This window comes from Myotis daubentonii, chromosome 2, assembly GCF_963259705.1.
Source record: "Myotis daubentonii chromosome 2, mMyoDau2.1, whole genome shotgun sequence".
NCBI classification, from domain to species: Eukaryota; Metazoa; Chordata; class Mammalia; order Chiroptera; family Vespertilionidae; genus Myotis; species Myotis daubentonii.
The window spans coordinates 6,122,270-6,144,056 of record NC_081841.1 but is presented as its reverse complement, the minus strand read 5'-3'; the positions used below and the strand labels follow the sequence as shown (position 1 = coordinate 6,144,056).

Here is a 21,787-nt window from a genome sequence, read left to right as displayed (position 1 = left end):
ACCACTGAGCCACACAGGCTGGGTGCAAGATTCTAATATTTCATATGAGATGGCAATATAATGAGATGGTGAAATGTTAAAGATATATAATTTAATCCCTGGAGAAAATACTAAAATTCATGCAAAGAGGTATAACTAAGAAGCCAACTGATAAGTTAAAAATTTAAAAGTATTCAATTAGCTCAAGAGAAGACAGCAAGGAAAGCACAGAGGAATAAAACACAGGTGGGACAAACAGATGGGACAAGAAGAAAGTAAAAGAGTAAATCAAAATTCAACTGTATCAGTAATTATACTAAAATGCAAATTATAAAGCATAAAATTTCAGACTGGATAAAAAACATAAGATCCAATCATATGCTGTATACAAGAGACAAGCTTAAAAACAAAGTCACATGTAAATTCAAGGATTGAAAAAAAGATATCATGCAACAGTAAACCTAAAAAGCTCAGTGGCTATCTTAATATCAGGTAAAATAGGCTTTAAGACAAGGAGTATTACTAGAGAATAAAAAGGACATTTCATAATGACAAAAGGGCCAAACATCTCAAAGATGTAACATTATAAATGTGTAAATACCTAATAATAGAACTACAAATAAATGAAGTAAAAAAATGACAGAATTAAGGCGAGTATTAAACAAATCCCACTAAATCACATTTGGCAATTTTGACATCCCTCTCTAAGTAACTGATAGAATAGATGAAAAATCAGCATGAATATCGAAGATGTATATAACACTTAACTCACTTGGCTCAATCAACATCTACAAACCACCACACTCAACCCTTGCATTGGTAGGTTTTTTCTCCTTGAAACTCATTCCTCCATAAATGCTTCAACAGAACTTTGCTGGCTCTCCTCCATCTCTCTAGGCCAGCAGTTCTCAACCTGTGGGTCGCGACCCCTTTGGCGGTCGAACGACCCTTTCACAGGGGTCGCCTAAGATCATCCTGCATATCAGATATTTACATTATGATTCATAACAGTAGCAACATTACAGTTATGAAGTAGCAACAAAAATAATTTTCTGGTTGGGTCACAACATGAGGAACTGTATTTAAAGGGCCAGAAGGTTGAGAACCACTGCTCTAGGCAATCTTCTCAATATTCCTCCCTGGCTCTGTTCCCTCTAAATTGCAGACATTCTATCCTTGACCCTTTTATCTTCTGCTCCTACAATCTCCCAGGGTGATATCATCTATTACCTATTTAAACTAGGACTAGATCTATCACCTGTATGCAGGTAATGCACACATTTTAATTCTCAGCCCAGATGCCTGCTGAAGTCTAGCCCCAAATATAAAAAGTAATAGAAGCCCCAAGTAATATAAATATATATATACTAGAGGCCCGGTGCACAAAAATTTGTGCACTCGGGTGGGTCCCTCAGCCCACCCTGTGCCCTCTCGCAATCTGGGGCCCCTTGGGGGCCCCCTTCCCCTGGCTGCTGGCACCAGTTTTCCTCCGGTGCCCAGAACCCAGGCCTTCGCTCTTCGCTGGGAGGGGCCCACACGGTGGGCGAGGGGCTTAGCTCTTTTAAAAATACTTCTGAATGTTTGGTAAATAACCCTGTAGGAATCTACTTTCTGAAACATGCTGGTTGTTAAGGGCTGATTTGGGTAATCAACAAAATGTATGTTAAAATCCTAATCCCCAGAACCTCAGAATGTACCTGTATATGGAGATAAGATCTTTAAAGAGGGGATTACATTAAATTGTGGCAGTTCCAGTGGGACCCTTAGCCCATCTCACTGAAGTCCTTATAAGAAGAGGAATGTTGGGGTCCAGCCCCAGCAGGTCCAGGGGTTCCCAAAGAAGGAATGACACAGAGGCAGCATTCAGGTTATCATCATAGCCAGGTTCTCTTTTTATTGTCCTGTTACATCTATATTTATACTATTTGATCCTATAAACATGCCTCTATAAGCTTTTTTTTGTTTTTGCATCGGGTCCATTTATCGGGTCAGTCAAAGGGGGAGCTGGCTAGGGTGGGGTAGGGCAGCAGCTTGTCTGGCCCCCGAGAAACCCAACTTGAGTCCAGAGCCTCGAGGGCTTAGAAGCCAAAGTCTTCCTCCACCTTTATCTGCACGGGGGCCAGCTCCGGAGTCAGCGGGACTCCTGCCCAGTGCCCTTCCTATGGCACTCGCCGCCTCTTCCAACTGCTGGGCCCCTCGCCAGGGGCCAGGCTGCTGGCTTCTGTGGGCGCTGGCGTCCTCCTGGGCGGGGACAGCCCCTCTTTCTCTGGAGGCTCGTTCTCAGCGTTGCCTGGGTTGGGGGCGTCTCTGCCCTGGCTGCCCTCGTCCACCAGTAAGATGGTGAACTGGCTGGCCCGGTAGTTGTCACCGTAGGAGTCCAGCACCTTCATGAGGAACCTCCGCTCCTGCTGGAGTCTCCATGTTATCCTCTATATCTGATGGAGCCTGTTCAGGACCCGCTCCTTCGCCTGCTCAATCTCCCTGCAGCGCCGATCCAGCGCCTGGTACTTCCTGCGATTGAGTTCCTGTTGGCGCCGCCCTTGCTGGCCTCAGGCTGCCTCCTCCTCTTCGTCTCGCTCCTGGAGGCTGGAGCTGCCCAGACCCCCAGACACGAACTCCACTTCGGTCTCAAGCTCGCTCTCCAGGATGTGACCACCTTCAGCGGAGGCAGCGCCAGCTCCCAGCCGGGAGGTGCTGAGAACTCCTCAAAGCCCACAGCTGCCATGGACCCCTCTCTCTGCTCCAGCTCCATTTCTCCCTGGCTCCCAGCACAGAACTTCCAACCTTGCAAGCCTCTAGTTTAAAGTGGCTTGCGAAACTACAGCCCATCCGATTTCACAGCCAGGCACCCAGGCCCTGGCCGCTAAGCCTCCTGGGAGTTGTAGTTCTCTATTTCCGGCTTGCCTCCCTCGCCCCACCCCCACCCCAGTCCCAACTGAAAGGCCCTGCTGGCTGGTCTAACCCTGTGGCCAGGCATCTGAGTCACCTCGGGTCTTTATTCCTGTCCCGACACCACGCCATCTGACCATGGAGACTCTCCTCTTGCGAGGCCCCTGGGTCTCCTTCTGGGTCTCCTCAGCCCAGGTACTGGATCGCGTGCCCCAGCAGCGATACAGCCCTGGTGCCTGGGTCTCCTTCTGGGGCCTGGCTGTATCGCCCCTGGACCGGATGGTGTGCCCCAGCTGCGACGCAGCCCCGGGCCCTGGGTCTCCTCAGCCTGGGCACCGGATTGCATGCCCCAGCGGCAAAAACAGCCCCGGTGCCTGGGTCTCCTTCTGGGTCTCCTCAGCCCAGGCACTGGATTGCGTACCACAGCTGCAACTCAGCCCCGGGCCCTGGGTCTCCTTCTGGGGCCTGGCTGCGTCGCCCCTGGGGTCCAGATGGTGTCCCCAGGCAGCTATGCAGCCTGGCCTCTGGCCCCGCCTCTGGGTGTTCTCCCATCACTGGTGATCAGTGATCTGAGAAGCCAGGCAGACATCCGCCTCTTCCCTGCCCCACCCAGCTTCTCCCATTACTGGCCCAGGGCCGGCAAAGGTGGCCAGGTTCTCTTATCACAGAAGCCGGCAAAGGAGGCCTGGCTTCTCCAAGCAAAGGCAGCTGGGTTCTCTGGCTCTTGGCTGCCGCCTGGGTTTCCGATTGCAGTCAGCAGCAAGCAGCTTCTTCCCTCCTTCCCCTTTTGCCTCCCAGCATTGCGCCTATGTTGGCAGTTAACCGCCATCTTGGCTGACAGTTAATTTGCATATAGCCCTGATTAGCCAATGAAAAGGGTATCGTCGTACGCCAATTACCATTTTTCTCTTTTATTAGATAGGATTACTCTGCCCAGGGAGGTCTTATTGCCCTCCAGCCTCCTCATCCTTGGGTGTACACTTTACCTCTATTAATATGTCCATCAAGCACAATTCACCACAGCTAAGATTTGGAAACAGCCTAAGTGCCCATCAGCAGATGAGTGGATTAAAAAACAGTGGTATATCTACTCAATGAAATACTATGCTGTGGTAAAAAAAAAGAAGGAATTCTTACCATTTCCAAGAGCATGGATGGAACTGGAGAGCATTATGCAAAGTGAAATAAACCAGTCAGAGAAAGATAAATATCACATGATCTCATTTATTTGTGGAATATAATGAACAACATAAACTGATGAACAAAAACAGATCCAGAGACAGAGAAGCATCGATCAGATCGTCAAACCTTAGAGGGAAGGCAGGGGAGGGTGGGGGGAAGGGGGAAAGATTAACCAAAGGACTTGCATGCATGTATATAAGCATAACCAATGGACACAGACACCAGGGGAGTGAGGGCATGAGTGAGGAGTGGGGGGGGGGGCCAATGGGGGGACACATACGTAATACCTTAATCAATAAAGAAAAAATTAAAATTAAAAAAAGATAAATACCATATGATTTCACTTATATGTGAAATCTAAAGAACAAAATGCTGGTAAATGAACACACACACACACACACACACAAATATGACCATCAACTTCCCAGTCACTCAAGTTATTTTGGAGCTATGGTTGCTAGCGCAGCTCTAAGAGGCCTCCCACGCTGTCCCCTCAGTTCATTCTGCACAGCACACCCAGAGTGACCTTTCTAAAATTAATATCATGTTACTTCTCTCCATTACTTCTTCAAACTACTTCATGTGGTTTACAAGGCTCTGCATAAATTAGACCTATGTGCCTCTCTTGTCTTATTTTTTACTACTATTTTCCCTAAAACTATATGGTCCTACACCAAGTTCTTTCATTTCTTCAGATTTACCATATTCCCTCTGTGCACCAGCCTCCACCCATGCTGTTCCTTTTGCCTGAAATGTTCTGCTGCCTCTTTATATCTGATTCCCAACTGCCAGGGTGATGTCCATTGGGTGGACATACATGTTCATGTCTCTGCATTTTTGCTTGTGCTGTTCCCCCAACCTAAAATACCCTTCATCCCTACCCTTCCATTCAAAAACGGCTCCATTCTTCTACACCCAGTTCAAATACAGCCTCCTTTGTGAAACCTTTTCTTTATCCTCCAAGTTAAAAGGAATCCTTTTTTTGCTTTTGCTTAATCCAATGTGAATATTTATATTTTCACTTATTTCATCTTTCAAATATTACTAATTTGATAAATATGTAGTAAGTACAAGGATGTGGCAAGCACTATTCTAAGCTCTGACAATAGCAGTAAACAAATTTGTTGTTTATGACTTGTTATAATTTACTGTTTATAGATCTGTCACCTCCAGTAGACTGCAAACCCCTTCAGGGCACACATCTTGTTCAATGTGTTCAGGCCAACGGTGACTAGCAAAGTACCTGACAGTCATTTGATACATGTTTGTTCAATGAATCATTATCTGAATAGTCCAATCATTAAACTCAACGGGAGAGAAAGTCTTAAAGGACTTTGTGATAGAGGCCAGAACATGAGACTTTCAGGATCACATAATGGTTAAAGGGCAGAAGTAGGATTAGAATCCAAGGTTCCTGAATCCTAAATCAATGTTCATTTTATGAGGGGAATAAAGGAAGGAACAAAAAACCTGGTAGAATCCGTTGTACCAAGTATTTCTCTACGAACAATTGCTCTAATCGGTCAGAACTGGGAGGTGACTGAAGCCCCCCTGGGGGTCACTCCACCTGTCCCTGGCGGTGCTTGCAGAGGTGCGGGGCCACGGGGAGGGGACTGAGTTAAGTACACAGTTGGCCTGTTCTTGGATCCATATAAGGAATGAACAGCATTTATGGAACATTTTCTGAAGCCCAGCAGGACTTGTGGGGATTTGATGGAGAACAGCAATGAATACTGTCTTTATATGTGTAAACACAAAGCACATAAGTGCATGCTCTGGAAACACTCAAATGACTGTTTCCTAAGGGCTTCCCAACTTTCTCTGAGAGAGAATGTCTCTGAATTCCACCGAAAAGGCAGAGAGGAGTTGAGAGTGAATTAATTTGGTTGGCTTGCTTTTCTCATTTTCTTTCCATTCAAACCTGAATGTCAAAGAGCTTTGTTCCCAAGTATCTATCCAGCAGACTCCTGAACGGGAAGCCCAGTATGAAAGTGAGACGACGTCAGCTTTCTCTATTGCACAGTGCTTTACACTTGCAAATATATTTGATTAATGCAAAATGGGGCCTTGAAATTTTGGTCAAATCAAAGCTGGCTTGATTATTCTTGATATTTTATCTTATCCTAAGAAGCTTATTCTCTACGTAAGACATCAGACTGCAAATTTAAATGCAGACTTTCACTAAAGTGCCTGAAGTAAGAAAAAAACAAAACAACAGTAATACACCACCATGCTTAGAGCAGAAGGACAACAGAGAATAGCTACGCTATTGAAGGTGCTGAAATGTTTTTGCTAGTTTGGAGAAAATGCTGAAATCACTTTTGAAAGAGAACTTCAAATTTAATTCTGAGTTAAGAGACTTTGCCTACAGACAGGAACATTCCATACTGGTAAATCCTTTTCATTTTTCAATAATTCCACTGCCTTGTTCCAGGTACTATAATTATTGAATATTATTTTATATTCCATTATACTGTGAATCTAATAATGGGTGTTATATTCCAGCGGAGCTATTGCTGTGATCAATTCTCCTGTTGGACTAATAAATAATATCCAATTACAGCTACAAAGCAGAGAGCTGGCAAGCATGACAGAAAATGGATCCCAAAATATGTCTTTCTGTGGTTTAACAAAGGAACTGAAGGAGCTCCTACTTTAGTAATTATGTTAATCAAAAGAAATAGGATCTGAGGATAATAAGGCCATTTCTCTAAGCCACAGTTATAAATTATTAATATAGCAGGATGCTCTGGATTGCTCATTGATATATTGGTATAAAGTAGACAAGCCACTAATTTAAAATGGGTATTTAATGTGAAACTTAACATATTTGACATGAAAATCATAATATATTTGTCTTATGATATATATGAAACCCCATATAATCGTAATAAGTTGGAATAGCTATAATTTCCCTATGGTCTGTGTTAAGTGTATGTGTGTGTATATATGTGCATGAATGTAAACACACAACTATAGGTTCTGAGAACTTTTTATTGTTTATCACTACATTTAACTGTATTATATCAAAATATTAAAATAAGAAAACATATTTGGAAAATGTAGCTATGAAATATGTCAAGTATATTACTTCTTCCAATATAATTTGAGTTAATGGTTAAACTTCTCATAGGAAAATAGAATTGTAGACACACTTAAAGGTGCTTTTTTTTTTTTTTTAATCCTCACCTGAGGATATTTTTCCATTGATTTTTAGAGAGAGTGGAAGAGAGAGGGAAAGACAGAGATAAATATCAACATGAGAGAAACACATAGATTGGGTGCCTCCTGCAGGCACCCAACCAGGGCCCAGGCCGGGGAGGAGCCTGCAACTGAGGTATATGCCCTTGACTGGAGTCAAACCCAGGATCCTTCTGTCAGCAGGCCGACACTCTATCCACTGAGCCAAACTGGCTAGGGCAAAGGTACTTTTCTTTTAAAATTTCTTCAAGCGGACAGCTGAAGACTTCCAGGCCATGAATATGGATCATATAAAACAGGTAGAGGATTCTCATTATTAAATTTCACAATTACAGTTCCATCAGTAATAAAAATTGTAATTTCAGATTATCATTATAAAACTGAGGCTGAAATGTCTCTGGGAAGCTGGCGATCATTAGTACCTCGATGCTGTCAGCCTTTCAGGCTGGAGTGGAGTCTGGTCTCCAGCATGCTAAGGCCGCCATGCTTCACGGAGCACACTCCAGGCCAAACAGATGAGCTGCGGTCTGAAGGTCAAGTGCTTGTGATTGTCAGACCAAGCCTTATAATGACGGTAACACCCTATGGGTGACTTTAGGAGAGTCAGAAGTTAAGCTAGATTGGGTCAGGGGTTAAATTCTGACATAAATTAAATATGTGAAATGCTTGAAATGGTACCTGGCACATGGTAAACACTATGTAGTTACTGGGTATTGTTGGTTATGAAACAGTCAGAAGAAGTGGAATCACAAGGGATTCAAAATGGGACCTTGAAATTTTGGTCAAATCAAAGCTGGTTTGATTATTCTTGGTATCTTATATCTTACCCTGCCGTGGGCCGACTGGAAGCGATGGGAACCTGAACACACCAGGTACTCCCCCTCCCCCTCAGAAACCCCGTACCTATAGACCACAAGCATGACGCATGCCCTTTGTGCCCACCAATTCTTGCATTTAAGGCCAAGAGAACTGTTGTGCTGTGGAAAGATGACGATGAGAACTATAATTCTTAAACTTTCCCCTCATTAGATGTACAGACCAACAGTAAAATTTCTTACTTCAATACTGAGTAGAAATCACATCTAAATCTGCAAAACTGCAACAAACCTTTAAATATCATTTAAATTGTGCACTCAGAGGAAGTGCTATTTCTCATGAAGCATGAGCACTCTACTACTCAAAATAAGCAAAAAAAGAAACTCCAAAAAACCCACATACCACCACCAACAAAACCCCAAAACAACCCCTCCAAATCCCACCTATTAAAACAATATATTATATATGTCCCTTTGAAAAACACCTCACTGACTACCTAAGAGGACATACTCCATTTCCTTCCACCCCCAGAGAGAAGCAGTTGTATGATCCTTGTTCTTATAGCTCTTTGCTTATCCTAATATACAAAAAGCCAGGGGCCGTCACAACTGAAACAACCAGACAGATGACTAAACAGCAGGCTGTGGGGGGCAACCAGGCCGGCAGGGGGGTTAGTGAGGGACGACCAAACGACTGAACAGCAGGCTGTGTGAGGCAACCAGGCCAGCGGAGGAGGGGGGGGGGTGGGCGGGGGGCGGGGGACAGTTAGGAGCGATCAGGCTGGCAGGCAGGTGAGCAGTTAGGAGCCAGCGGTCCAGGATTGTGAGAGGGATGTCCAACTGCCGGTTTAGGCCCGATTCCTGGGATTGGTGAGGGTGCAGGCTGGTCTGAGGGGACCCCCCCTTCCCGCGCACAAATTTAGTGCACTTGGCAGGGTCCCTCAGCCTAGCCTGTGCCCTCTCATAGTTTGGGAGCCCTTGGGAGAGCCCAGTGGGGAGCAGGCCTAAGCCTACCTAAGTCAGACATCCTTAGCGCTGCTGAGGAGGTGGGAGAGGCTCCCGCAATCACCACTGCGCCAGCTGTGAGCCTGGCTTCTGGCTGAGTGGCACTCCCTCTGTGGGAGCGTACTGACCACCAGGGGGCAGCTCCTGCGTTGAGTGTCTGCCCCCTGGTGGTCAGTGTGTGTCATAGCAACTGGTCATTCTGCCATTTGGTCAATTTGCATATTAGCCTTTTATTTTATAGGATAGGATTGATAGCATTATATTGTAATTTATCTATTAATGATTTATCTTTTTATTACAGCATTTATTTTCATTCATTCATTTATGCAACAATTATATTGGGAATAGAACATTATTATGAACTATGCCTAAAAAATACAAAAGCCAGCCTAGCCAGCAAGGCTTAGTGGTTGGGCATCAATCTATGAACCAGGAGGTCACCGTTCAATTACCTGTCAGGGCACATACCCAGACTGCAGACTGGATCCCCAGTAGGGGGCATGCAGGAAGCAGCCAATCAGTGATTCTTTCTCATCACTGATGTTGCTATCTCTCTCTCCCTCTTCCTTCCTCCCTCTGAAGTCAATAAAAGCATATTAAAAAAAAACTTTCAGAAAGGAAAAATAAAATTGTTTTAAAGTAAAAGCTCAATGGATGTGGATGGATTAAATGATAGATTAGATAAAACTGAAGTGAGAATTAGCAGCAGGGAGGTGGTTGGAATAAGCTGAACCAGACCTGGGTGTCCCACATCAAGGGGCTCCCAGGGTATACTCATATTCACCCCACAAGACAGCCAGCATTTGGGTACCTGTCATAGAGAGGGCATGGAGGCCATATCAGCCAAAGAAGCAACAGCCAATAGATGTATGACCACCACCGTGGCCAGAGGAGGGAGAGCAGACACTTGTCCCTTACTCCCTGTCCTCTGTCCTAATACCCAAGTAGAGCTGAGTTCAAAGGAGGGAGCTGTGACCCATAGGCTGCTTGGTCCCATAAGTGGGCCTCCAGAAGAATAAAATAGGACCCCGGCGGGAGAGGGCAGCCAGCCTCAAAGCACAGAGGTGTGACAGTACCTGAGTGTTGGGGAATCTTTCAGTAAATCAGAGTGGCTGGCATGGAATGGGGCAGGAATGAGGCTGGAAGGAGAGGTGGCACTCCGATTAGATGTGAGTTTGGCCTTCCTCCTCACATCCATATTTTCTTCCTCTCTGATCTCTGTGCTATATTATTGAATGATTTCTTTGTACCTATCTTCTAGTTCCCAATTTTCTCTTTTTCAAATCAGTCTAATCATCTATCCCTTATTGATTGCATTTTTCCCATAAGCATTTCATACTCAGCTGTTTAATATTCTGCAGCTAATCGTTCATAGCTGAAACCCTTGTAGGCTAACCCTGTGGTTTGTGTCTCGTAGACTCTGTCATGCAGGTTTGTTCCTCGTGTTTCTGGCTGTCACTGATGGTGACATCGTGCTTGACTGAGGTTAACCTGTAAGAGTCCGGGGGAGGGGAATCCGTATACAGCAACAGCAGAGCAGACTTTTTGGACACTTTTGACAATCCAGCATGGAGTCACTGTAGCCATGACAGTTATGTCAAGTGCTATGTCAAGACTGAGGTAACCAGAACACCCTTTGGTAGGGTCTGGAGCACCCAAAGCCACAAGTCTGGGCACTCAGAGTGGGACCTCCACCCCTGGGGGGCTATAAGAACTCAGAGCTCCAACACTGAGCCACACCAACTGTACCATGGTCATACTGGGAGCCCTGCTGGACTTCCATCCACTGGTCACTGCTGCCACTGCAGCCACCTGGCTTGAGAACAATGCCCACCTCTCCACCTGTGGACACACCAGTGACCCAGTGACTGACTGGGACTGTGTCTCCAGCACTTGCTCGTTCCTGTAAGCTCCCCACCTCTGTGTGTGACTCTCCTGGCTGATTGGGGAGGTTTCCCCTAATGAACCTGGCAGTGTGGAAAGACAGAGGCGTGTGTGATGCTTCCATGCTCCCGACAGGGTCTTTGTCAGGCTGCTTTCCTCCAGGAAGAATCTGTAGACCAGGAGCAGGACTACAGGCCTAGGGCCAGTGTACCTCCTTGAGCACTTCATTTAATGCTGCAGTTGAGGCTCCACTTCCTGCTGGGTTGGCTCCAGCCTAGTGTTCTGATTGTGATGCTGATACCAGCATTGGCCTCAGGGAACCTGCCTTTACACTCAGCCCCCTGCTCCAGTCAGGTTTCAGTCCTCAGGCCTACCGCGGGTTGTCCGCTTTTGTGCTGTTTTGCCCATGGAGATTTCCTTTCACTCCCACGCATCCAACAATGCACTAAAAGGCATCTTTTATCCAGAATCTAGTTGTGCGGGTCTTTTTTTTTTAACAGCAGGAGGACCTCCACATTGCTGAAAATGAAAGAAGTCAGGAGTATAGTTTTTATCCTGCAGATAATGAAAAGCCATTAAAGGCTGCTTTGAAGTTTTGTGTGTTATCCAGCTCACTGGGGAGATCGCCCTGCAGACAGACAGGAGTGAGACTCAGGCAAGGAGATCGCTGACCAAGGTATTCTAACAGCGCAAGTAACAGATGACAAAGGCCCACGAAACAGGCATAGAGATGACACTTAAAATATGATCATCAAAGAATTGTCACAACTTAGTGATTGAATATTTCTGAATAATTAGGCTTTCTCCAAGTTTATAGGTAGCAAGAACTGGTGACTATCACTATCAAAGTACTAAGCATTCCTTTCTGGGTTTTTCTTTTCTCAGCACAATGAGTAAAATACTTCTGTAGGGGTTCAAACAAGCTGCCCCAAGAAGTGTCACTCTAGAGCAGTGGTTCTCAACCTTCTGGCCCTTTAAATACAGTTCCTCATGTTGTGACCCAACCATAAAATTATTTTCGTTGCTACTCCATCACTGTAATGTTGCTACTGTTATGAATCATAATGTAAATATCTGATATGCAGGATGGTCTTAGGCAACCCCTGTGAAAGGGTCCTTTGACTGCCAAAGGGGTCGCGACCCACAGGTTGAGAACCGCTGCTCTAGAGTGTTGATTATGTCAGGCTGGAAACAATCAAGGCCTAGAAAGCTCAGGAAGAACCTTAGGCCTCGCCCCAAATACCTAAAAGAATGTAACATGGAGGACCTACTCCAGGACGGGAGCTACCTTCATAGATAACTAGTTTAATCTAAAGTAGGGAGGAAGCTAGCAAGGCCTGTTTGATCGAAATCCATCCTATGTCCCATTGTTAAGGATGGCCCAGCAAATATTTATTTACTACACATTAACGTATTCATCTCCTTGTGAACTGCCTTACTTCCTGTTTGAAGTCCTGGACCCCAACTTCCCCCTCCTTGCCATCGAATGACATATATGCCTCATTTTTCCTGTCTTTGGAATTTTCATGCATATGCACATGTTAGTATTTGCACATGTGCACATGTTAATATTTAATTTCTCCTGTTAATCTGTTGTATGTCATTTGGATTATTCGACAAGCCAGAAAGAACTAAGTGGGAAAGAGGAAAGTGTCCCATCTCCAACACCTCTGATGTAAAACACCTTTTTCATTTATATTTACTAAAACATATGACCTTGGCATGAGCCACGACTGAGCTATCAGGATTTGTAACTGCTGTGGCCCTTTGCTTATCTTGTCTCCAGGCCACAAGGCATGATGATCCAAAAGAAACGCCTGCTGCAAAAGTCTAAGGCACCTCCAGAGCTCCTCTGTAGTGCAACAGTGCAGCCATCACACACACACACACACACACACACACACACACACACACACACACACACTGTAAAATCTTTAGAAAGGAAAAGAGAACATTTGTAGGAGTCTAATCCACCTCTCAGAAACTAGGTCATTCCTTGTCTACTCTGCCCAGTCCTCTGAAGCATCCATACACTGTTGTGTGGAAGATAGTAATACGAATTGGAAAAAATTAAGTACCACTATTTCCATTTCATTAAAACTGCTAACTTCAGGGAAAATGAGGCTGTAGTTTGTACACGTTGGACCTGTTGGATTATAATCAACAACAAGGGCAAAAGAATTAGCTACTTACTAGATTTCTCAGCATTTACTACAGGATTGAGCATGTGTGCTGATGACCTACTTTCAAAGTGTGTTGTGCGTTTTATTTTTTTTATGGTAATGAAATGCTCATATCTCTCAAATGCACAACAGACATACAACCACCATCTAGATAGCACAGTTAGAATTTTTAAAAATTATGTGTTTCAAGGAGAGACATTGGAGGGAGGATGCAGAGAGCATGGTCTAACAACCTAATAGCAAGGCGGTGCTGTTAGATATCAGTGGACACAGGCAGAACGAGAGGTGGACAACTTAGCAACAATGGGATAAGTTTCCTCTCAGCAGAAGGCAGGGTGAAGAGATGCCAGAACTAGGGAGCAAATATTTCCCCCACCCCCAAAGCAACAAGGCCAAGCAGTCCCTGAAACTTTGAGGCCATCCTCAAGAGAAGAGGGAGAAAGGGAAATCCTGAATTGACTAAATTTAAACTGGAGGATGACTGAGAAAACAGAATGACCAAGTTTATATTTTCTGCCACCAAAAAATTTAAGATTATCTTGAATTATAGAAAAATATAGGGACTACTTTTGGCACAGTTGAGGCCATAGCTTGAAAACATCACACCCGTGACTCAAAGGTAAGTGGGAAAGACTCTTCCATCCCCGACAGCCCTTTGTCTTTCTTCCCCCACCGCTTCTAATTAAGACAGCTCCTTAGCTCTCTCCCTGCTCTCCAGATCTTCCTGCCTCTAAAACCCACTAACATGAGTAACAACAGCTGGAACTGGGACGAGATCACCCATACTGTGTCTCTGGGTTTCTGCCACACTAGAGACAGATCCTGGTTTTAGACCAGATTTGAAGTGATATGAAAGAAAAAGCTAAATAAATAATATTTGGGCCAACACCAATTGCCCATGTGCATTCCCTCTCTATATCCTTGAACATTATTTCAAACCAGAGGCCCGGTGCAGGGATTCATGCACCAGTGGGGTCCCTCAGCCTGGCCTGTGCCTTCTCACAATCTGGCACACCTCGGGGGATATAGTAGTCCATGAAGCGGCAGGAGGCCAGGGTGCCGTTCCCGCTCATCCCGGTCCTACCGCTCCTGCCACTGCCGCTTGGTAGCGCTGCGCGGAGGCGGGAGAGGCTCGCGCTTGCCAGCGTGAGCCCAGCATCTGGTGCCTGTCGGTCAGCTGAGCAGCACTTCTGCTGTGGGAGTGCACTGACCACCAGGGGCAGCTCCTGCATTGAGCATCTGCCCTCTGGTGGTCAGTGCGCATCATAGTTACCACTGGTCATCCGGTCACTTAGGCTTTTATATATATAGACTAGGGGTCCAGTGCACGAATTTGTGCACCTTGAATGAGACTGTGAGCCGCAAGGCTGTGGTGGGCACAGGGACAGGTCTTGGCTCATCCTCTGCACTCCTGCCTCGGCCCTCCTGCTGTGGACCTCGGTCCCCTGTCTGCCGGCAGCCCCACTCCCGCCACTGCTCCCATGTGCTGATGGCGCCGGCCCTGCTTGCACCCGCTGATGCTGACAGTGCAGAGTGATTGGGGCCGGTGCCAGCAGTGGGTGTGAGCGGCGGCTCCTGCCCCCATCACCCCTCAGGAGCATGGAGAGGTGGATAAGCCCTCAGGGGCAATCAAGGCCAGCAGCCGCTGCTCTCACCTGCTGACAGCACTGAGTGATCAGGACCGGCGCCAGGCGCTGGCAATGGGTACAAGCAGGGCCAGTGCCAGCAGTGGGTGTGAGCAGCAGCTCTGGCACCGGCAGTGGGTGCAAGCAGTGGCTGCCACCCCAATTGCCCCTCAGGAGCAGGGGGAGTTGAAGCCCTGAGGGGTGATCAGGGCCGGCAGCTGTTGCTTGCACCCACTGACGGTGCCGAGCAATCGGGGCCAGCACTGGGCGCCGGCAGCAGGTGTGTGCGGCGGTTCTGGGTTGGCAGCGGGTGCAAGCACCAGGCAGGACCGCAGTGCATGGGAGCAAAGAATTTTCAGTAACCCTAGAGGCTCACCCCGATGACAGTGACTAGTGCCCTGCCTTGGCCTGGCGCCCCCACCTCCCCACCCCATCACCTGCTCCACCATCCCGCTGCGGCCGACATCCACCATGTTCCACATGCGCCCCCTGGTGGTCAGTGCACGTCATAGCAACCAGTTGTTTGGTTGTCCCAGTGTTTGGTCTATTTGCATATTAGGATTTTATATATAAAGATGGTATGTGTTCTGAGTGCTTTCACCTTTTAAACAGACTCTCTTTAGCTAACATAATATAATTTAGTGTCAACTAGGGATGAGAAAGATTCCTCAAAGGATGACTCTGCTGGTAGCAAACCTCACTGGTGAACTTAAGAGTCCACCCACTGTGCTGCTCATACTGCTCTTCTTTTAAAACACTATGATGAATCTTCTCTGAAGACACTTTCAAAGTATATGCAAAAAATACAGAAACATCATTTCAAATGATACTTACTTAGCCAAGTAATATTTAGTGGAGCTCTTATTAGGTGGCTAAGCACTGGATTAGAGACAAAGAATACAATGATGAACAAGACCTTCTCTTAAAAAAAAAAACATAGTCTAGGACCTAGTTTGCAGCACCATGGCTAAATGCACCAAGGTCAGAGTCATTGGTAAATACAGGAACCATTACGGCACTCCCTCACTAAAATGATGAAGAAAATCAAAATCAGCCAGCACACCAAGTACACTTGCTCCTTCTGTGGCAAAACCAAGATAAAGAGTTGAGTTGTGGGGACCAGGTACTGTGGTTCCTGCATGAAAACAGTAGCTGGTGGTATCTGGATCTACAACACCACTTCTGCCAACACAGTAAAGTCTGCCATCAGAAGGCTGAAGAACTGAAACACCAGTAGAAGCTCTACAATTTGAAACATGCTAGACTATAATAAATGGGTTCATTTGTATAACCAAAATAACCATAGTATAATAAATGGAAGAGAACAGAGAGCCCAGAAATAAACCCAGGTCTATATGTCAATTAATTTGCTACAAAGTAGCCAAGAATATACGATAAGGAAAGGACAATCTCGTCAATAAATGGTGTTGGAAAAACTGGACAGCCACATGCAAATGAATGAAACTGGATCACTATTTTACGCCATACACAAAAATTAACTTAAAATGGATCAAAGATTTGAGTGTAAGACCTAAAACCATAAAAGTCCTAGAAGAAAACAGGTGGCAACCCTTGTGACGTCGGTCTTGATGATGGTTTTTTGGGTTTGACCCCAAAAGTAAGACAACAAAAACAAAAATAAACAACCAGGGCTACATCAAACTAAAAAGCTTCTGCACAGCAAAGGAAACCATTACCAGAATGAAAAGGCAACTCCTGAATTGGAAAGAAATATATTTTCAAACCATGTATCTGAAAAGGTGTTAATATCCAAAATATATGAAGAATCATACAACTCAACAGCAAAAAAACAAACAAAAAACACCCCACAAATGACCTGATTTTAAAAGTGGGCAGAGGATCCAAATAGACATTTTCCCAAAGAAGAAAAAAGATGGCTGACAGGTACATGCAAAAGTGCTCAACATCACTAATGATGAAGGGAATGCAAGTCAATACCACACTGAGATATCACCTCATACCTCTTAGCATGGCTACCATCAAAGAGATAAGAAATAAGTGTTAGAGAGACTGGGCATACAGGTCTGTCTTAGTCTGTAACAAAATACCACAGACTGGGTAGCTTATAAACAACAGAAAGTTGTTTCTCACAGTTCTGGAGGCTGAAGTCCAAGATCAGGGTGATGGCAATAGTTAGGCTCTGGTGAAGGCTCTTCCCGATAGACCGCTGACTCCTTACCGTGTGCTCCCACATGGTGGATGGGGCTAGGCCAGTGGTCGGCAAAGTCATTAGTCAACAGAGCCAAATATCAACAGTACGATTGAAATTTCTTTTGAGAGCCAAATTTTTAAAACTTAAACTATATAGGTAGGTACACTGTTATTAACTTAATTAGGGTGCTCCTAAGGCTTAGGAAGAGCCACACTCAAGGGGCCAAAGAGCCGCATGTGGCTCGCGAGCCGTAGTTTGCTGACCACGGGGCTAGGGAGCTCTATGGGGTCTCTTTTTATAAATCACTAATTCCATTCATGAGGGTTCCACCCTCGTGACCTATCACCTCCCAAAGGCCCCACCTCCTAATACCATCACCTTGGGCATTAGATTTTCAACATATTTGAGGGGAACACAAACATTCAGACCAGAGCGATGCCACTTTGCCTAGGAAGCTCCAGGTTCACATCTGTTATTCTGGTATCACTATTAATTATACCCCCTTTTCCTTCAAAAATGTCATGGCTTGGACAATAAATTATATGGTCGTCTTTCCTGATATGACTGTTTACTTTTCTGGCTTCATCTGGTACCTTTCCTGACATCCACTTAACCCTAAAACCCTGCTAATTTCTTCCAGGCGTTTTACGCTGCCAAGCTTCCTCCTACCTGGTCTCTCACACACTGTTCACTTTACCTAAGATATTCTCTTCACTCCTCACTAGGTCTGGATCATTCTGTGTAGTGGGGAAAAAGAGTGTAGTAAACTGTTTTCAAACTGTGAGTTGTGACCCGGTAAAATCAAGTTTGTGGGTCACATCCAATATTTTTTTTAAAAGTAAAACTGTCTAGAATAAAAGAGAAGAGATCAGAATGCATTGCCGTAACTACTGTTTGTGAAACTGCTGTTTCGGGTGCTGAGTGATGGTGTGTGGACTGGGTCATGGCGTGAAAGGCATCTCTGACTGGATCAGAGTCAAAAGGTTTGAGACACATCGGCATAGGCTCCGGGATCAGACTGTGATCTAAATCCTGACTTTGCCACTGCCTAGCTTTGTGACCTTGGACAAGTTATTTAACTGTGTAGATTTTCCTCATTTATCTTAGGAGACCGTTACAAAAATTAAATGAATTAAAATGCTTAAAACTGCACCTGGCACACACCGCGTGTGTTGACCATTTATCATTAGCTAACCTTCGGGTTCTCATTGGAACATCACTTTCTCCAGAAAGCTTCCCCTGACATCCGAAGTCAGGTTAGGTGCCCTCCTGTGTCCTCCCCATCTTAACACTCATCGCACTTGTCTGAGGAGATGTGCCCAGGTCTGATTAGATCACTGGGAGCTACATAAAGGCGTGTATCTTGTTCATCATTTGGTATCTAGCAGTTAGCATAGTACCTGGCACATAATAGGTATCAGTAAATTTTTGCAGAATTAATAATTTAATCACTCCTGGAAATAGATACACAGCCATTTGTTTTATGCAAATAAAGTCATCTTGGGACTTACACACCTGAGAAGTCACAGTCATTTTGATGAAGAACCTGTCACCTTAGTTTAGATTAAGCCTGATTCTCTTAATTTGAAATGTCAGAGGGTTATATAACTTTTTATAATATACACTCGTTAGCAATGTAGTAAAAGATTTATGCTGGGTGGCTTCTTGATCTAAAATTCATAAATAATTTTTAAATCAGCATCTATTAATTTTTCTTTTAATCATTATGATGGAGAAAGTTGGGTGCTGTGTGACAAATAGAAGGCGGCACCTTTATTTATTTATTTATTTATTTAGGGGGGGGGGCAGTAAAAATAGTATTTTATTCCACCCCCTCCCACTCACCATCTCCCCACCAGCCCCAGTACACTTCTCCCTTCTCCTTTCCATTGCAATGTTACAATCAGAAAACAAATGTGTGTGTTGTGGGGTTTTTTTGGGGGGGGGGTACTTGGGGAGGAGTATGGGTAAAAACAGTCCAATTACAGTAGGAATTTTTCCAAATAGGTATCCACTTAGTCATCATCTTCTCCCTCATCTTCAGGTTCCCATTTTTGCTTCTGAGCCCTTTCTTCAAGATCTTCTTCATCTTCCTTGTTTACTTCCCAGTCATAACCTCCTCCTCCTCCTCATTCTCTCCACTCACATCCTCCTCCTCTTCTTCCACTGCCTGAGCACCCTCATCATACCCTTCTTCCTCCTCTTCCTCCTCTACATCGCCCTGGGACCTGAGGCAGGGGCCTCCTTGTCATCCTTCTAGATATGTAAGTTATGGGAGGAGCTTGAACATGCTTTATCCATAGTCATTCAGGTTGGTTACCTCATAATTAAAAGGTCTGCCTTGAGGTTTTCTAACTTTTTCAGTGGCTCTATTGTGCTGAGGTCTCTATTTTGTTGACACTTTTTTGCCAATACTTCCAGGCCTCCTGAGATTCTGTTGTCGCTTAGTTCAAGCTTCTTAAGTTTGTTTAACTTTGGTAAGTTTGTGACTGAGGTGAAGTCCATGTTGATTGTATTTAAGAACTCCAGTTCTTCAAATTCATCTGTGAGGCCTTCGATTTTGCCTCATTAGACCGACAGTTGTCCAGGACAAGCTCTTTCACATCAGAGGGCGTCCCGCTCCGCAGCTCTAAGTGAATCCATTTGTCCATGTCCATCTCGTGTGCGCTCCCTCTGCAGAGGCCCCTAAGCCAGTGGAATTAAATCAATAAACCCTGAACCCATAGCCACACATTTTAGAATTTGAAGGCTCAACCAGCTCCACTCCAATCTTCAAAAGGTGGCACATTTAAATGTAGTTACCATCCATCTTTCTAGTCTTTTATTTAACTGAGCTCTGCAAATAATTGTGGTTTTGCTCTATTCATGCATTTCAATGTAAGCCTTTAAATAGTTTTATCTATGTCTTTTTCATGTATGAATCATGTTTCCCATATTTTTGAAGTAAAAAGGAACAATTAAGTTAAAAGGCATTTTAATTGGCTTAATTAATACCAACTATATAATACATAGTTACTACGTTGATAACCACTCAAAGTTCCCTAATCAGTTCTTTCATATGAAGAATGCTTTGCAATGCTCTGGTGATTGACACAGACTATTTCAGGGAAATGTGAAAGCGTACAGCAACTGCCCTCAAAATGGAAGACATCAATCAGTGCCCAGTTTATGAGCAACCCATAAAAAGAATACGCAACTGCTAAAAAAGTATTGCATTACCAGGAGGGACAAAGAGCAGAGCCCAGAGCAGTGCTGTGCTAACGGCAGATTCCCCGACACCTGGGGGTGGTCTGGGGAACTCCCGTACAATTCTCTTACTAAGTCAAATGGACACATATGTCAGATGATGATGAGGGTTACAAAGAAAATAAAGCAGAGAAGAGGGGTAGGGAGTGCCAATCGTGGGTGGGGTGTCAGTTTTTAATAAAATGTTCAGGAAGACCTCCCTAGACTGTGACATTTCAGCAGAACATGAAAAGAGGGGAGAGAGAGAGACAAAGAGTGAGACACCGAGGGAGCACCATGGGTACAGGATGCAGGAGTGACCTTCAGAAAAAAAGGTCCTCCTCTGGCAGGCACACTGTAAAGGAAGCTAAGACTTCATAAAATGGGACTGGGAATGCATCTGTTATGTGCTCAGCCACCTTCCAATGGCCCTGGAGGATACTCCTTTCACCAAGGCATTAAAAACTGTCCAGTGATGGGCACCAGCACTGCTGAAGAGCTTTGTGGTGCTCGTCATCTGTAGGCTGAAGATGACAGTGGGTGATGCAGTGGAATCAGGTCCCCTGATCTCTATGGAAATGATGGCATCCTGGAGTGGTAGAAGCCAGATGGTTGTGCTTAACTCTTGGAGACAACTAGGCACAATAACCATAGTAAGCCACAGGGATACAAAGATATCAGCTTTTTGTTGTTTTTTACTTTCAGGGATGTTATCATAATGGTTAATGAATCACAAGACCTATAGGAAATAGATAAGCAGCCTACTACGTGCTGCTAGAAATACATAGATGGAAGACTTAACTGTTGTCATCATGGTGGGGTTCGTGGCCTCTTACCCAGTTCCTAAACCTAAGCCAGTTCACAGAGCCAGAGCTTCTTGATTGAGGGGAAGGTAAGATCCCTTTGAGGAAGAATCCTGAAATTCCACCACAGGCATATAGAGTAAATCTTGCTCTAAGAGTCTAAGCCTTCCCTACAGGTACCTGAAGCCATTTACAACAACAACTGTACTGGGAAAGGGAAATTCACAGAATTTCCAGGTCTTGTTAGATGCTGGCTCTTAACTGACACTAATCTCTGGAGATCCAACAACTGCACAGTAGTCTACTAAGTAGAGATTTATGTAAATCAGGTGGCACATGAAGTCTTGGCCTAGGCTCCACCCCACAATGGGCCTAGTAAAACCACAGACCTACCTCCAGCTATTTCCATGGTCTCAGAACGTATGATGGGAATAGAACACTCAGTAACTGGCAGAATCCCCACATCGGTTCCATGACCCATGGAATTCAGGCTATTATGGTTAGAAGGACCAGGTAGAAGCCCTCAGAATTACACCTTGTCCCCCCCCAAAAAAATTTCAGTGGAAACTTCAAAGATTACTGTCACCATCAAATACTTGATTCTTATCACATATCACCTGCCTGCTTTTCTGAAAAGCCAGATGGATTGTGGAGAATGACTGTAGGTTATTGCAAATATAATCAGGTGGTGATGCCAATCATAGCTGTAGTTCCAGCTGTGGGATCCTTACCCTCAGCCTAGAAATGTTTTTCCAAAATCTATTAATAAAGATCATTAGAATCAGTTAGCTTCATGTGACTGGGACAAGTATACCTTGATTGT

At 44.8% G+C, this 21,787-nt stretch overlaps 2 protein-coding genes and 2 pseudogenes across 2 annotated transcripts in view; 1 reads left to right on the top strand and 3 right to left on the bottom strand.

The window, feature by feature from the left end:
- The window catches only part of RPS19BP1 (ribosomal protein S19 binding protein 1), a 519,247-nt gene that overhangs the window by 169,813 nt on the left and 327,647 nt on the right, over positions 1 to 21,787 (bottom strand). The gene's annotated exons all lie outside the window — the stretch shown is intronic.
- ENTHD1 (ENTH domain containing 1) overlaps positions 1 to 21,787 on the bottom strand; it is an 87,403-nt gene that overhangs the window by 10,563 nt on the left and 55,053 nt on the right. The window lies entirely within an intron of this gene.
- LOC132225544 (large ribosomal subunit protein eL43-like) lies at positions 15,727 to 15,989 on the top strand (annotated as a pseudogene).
- Positions 18,952 to 19,641, bottom strand: LOC132225992 (acidic leucine-rich nuclear phosphoprotein 32 family member A-like; annotated as a pseudogene).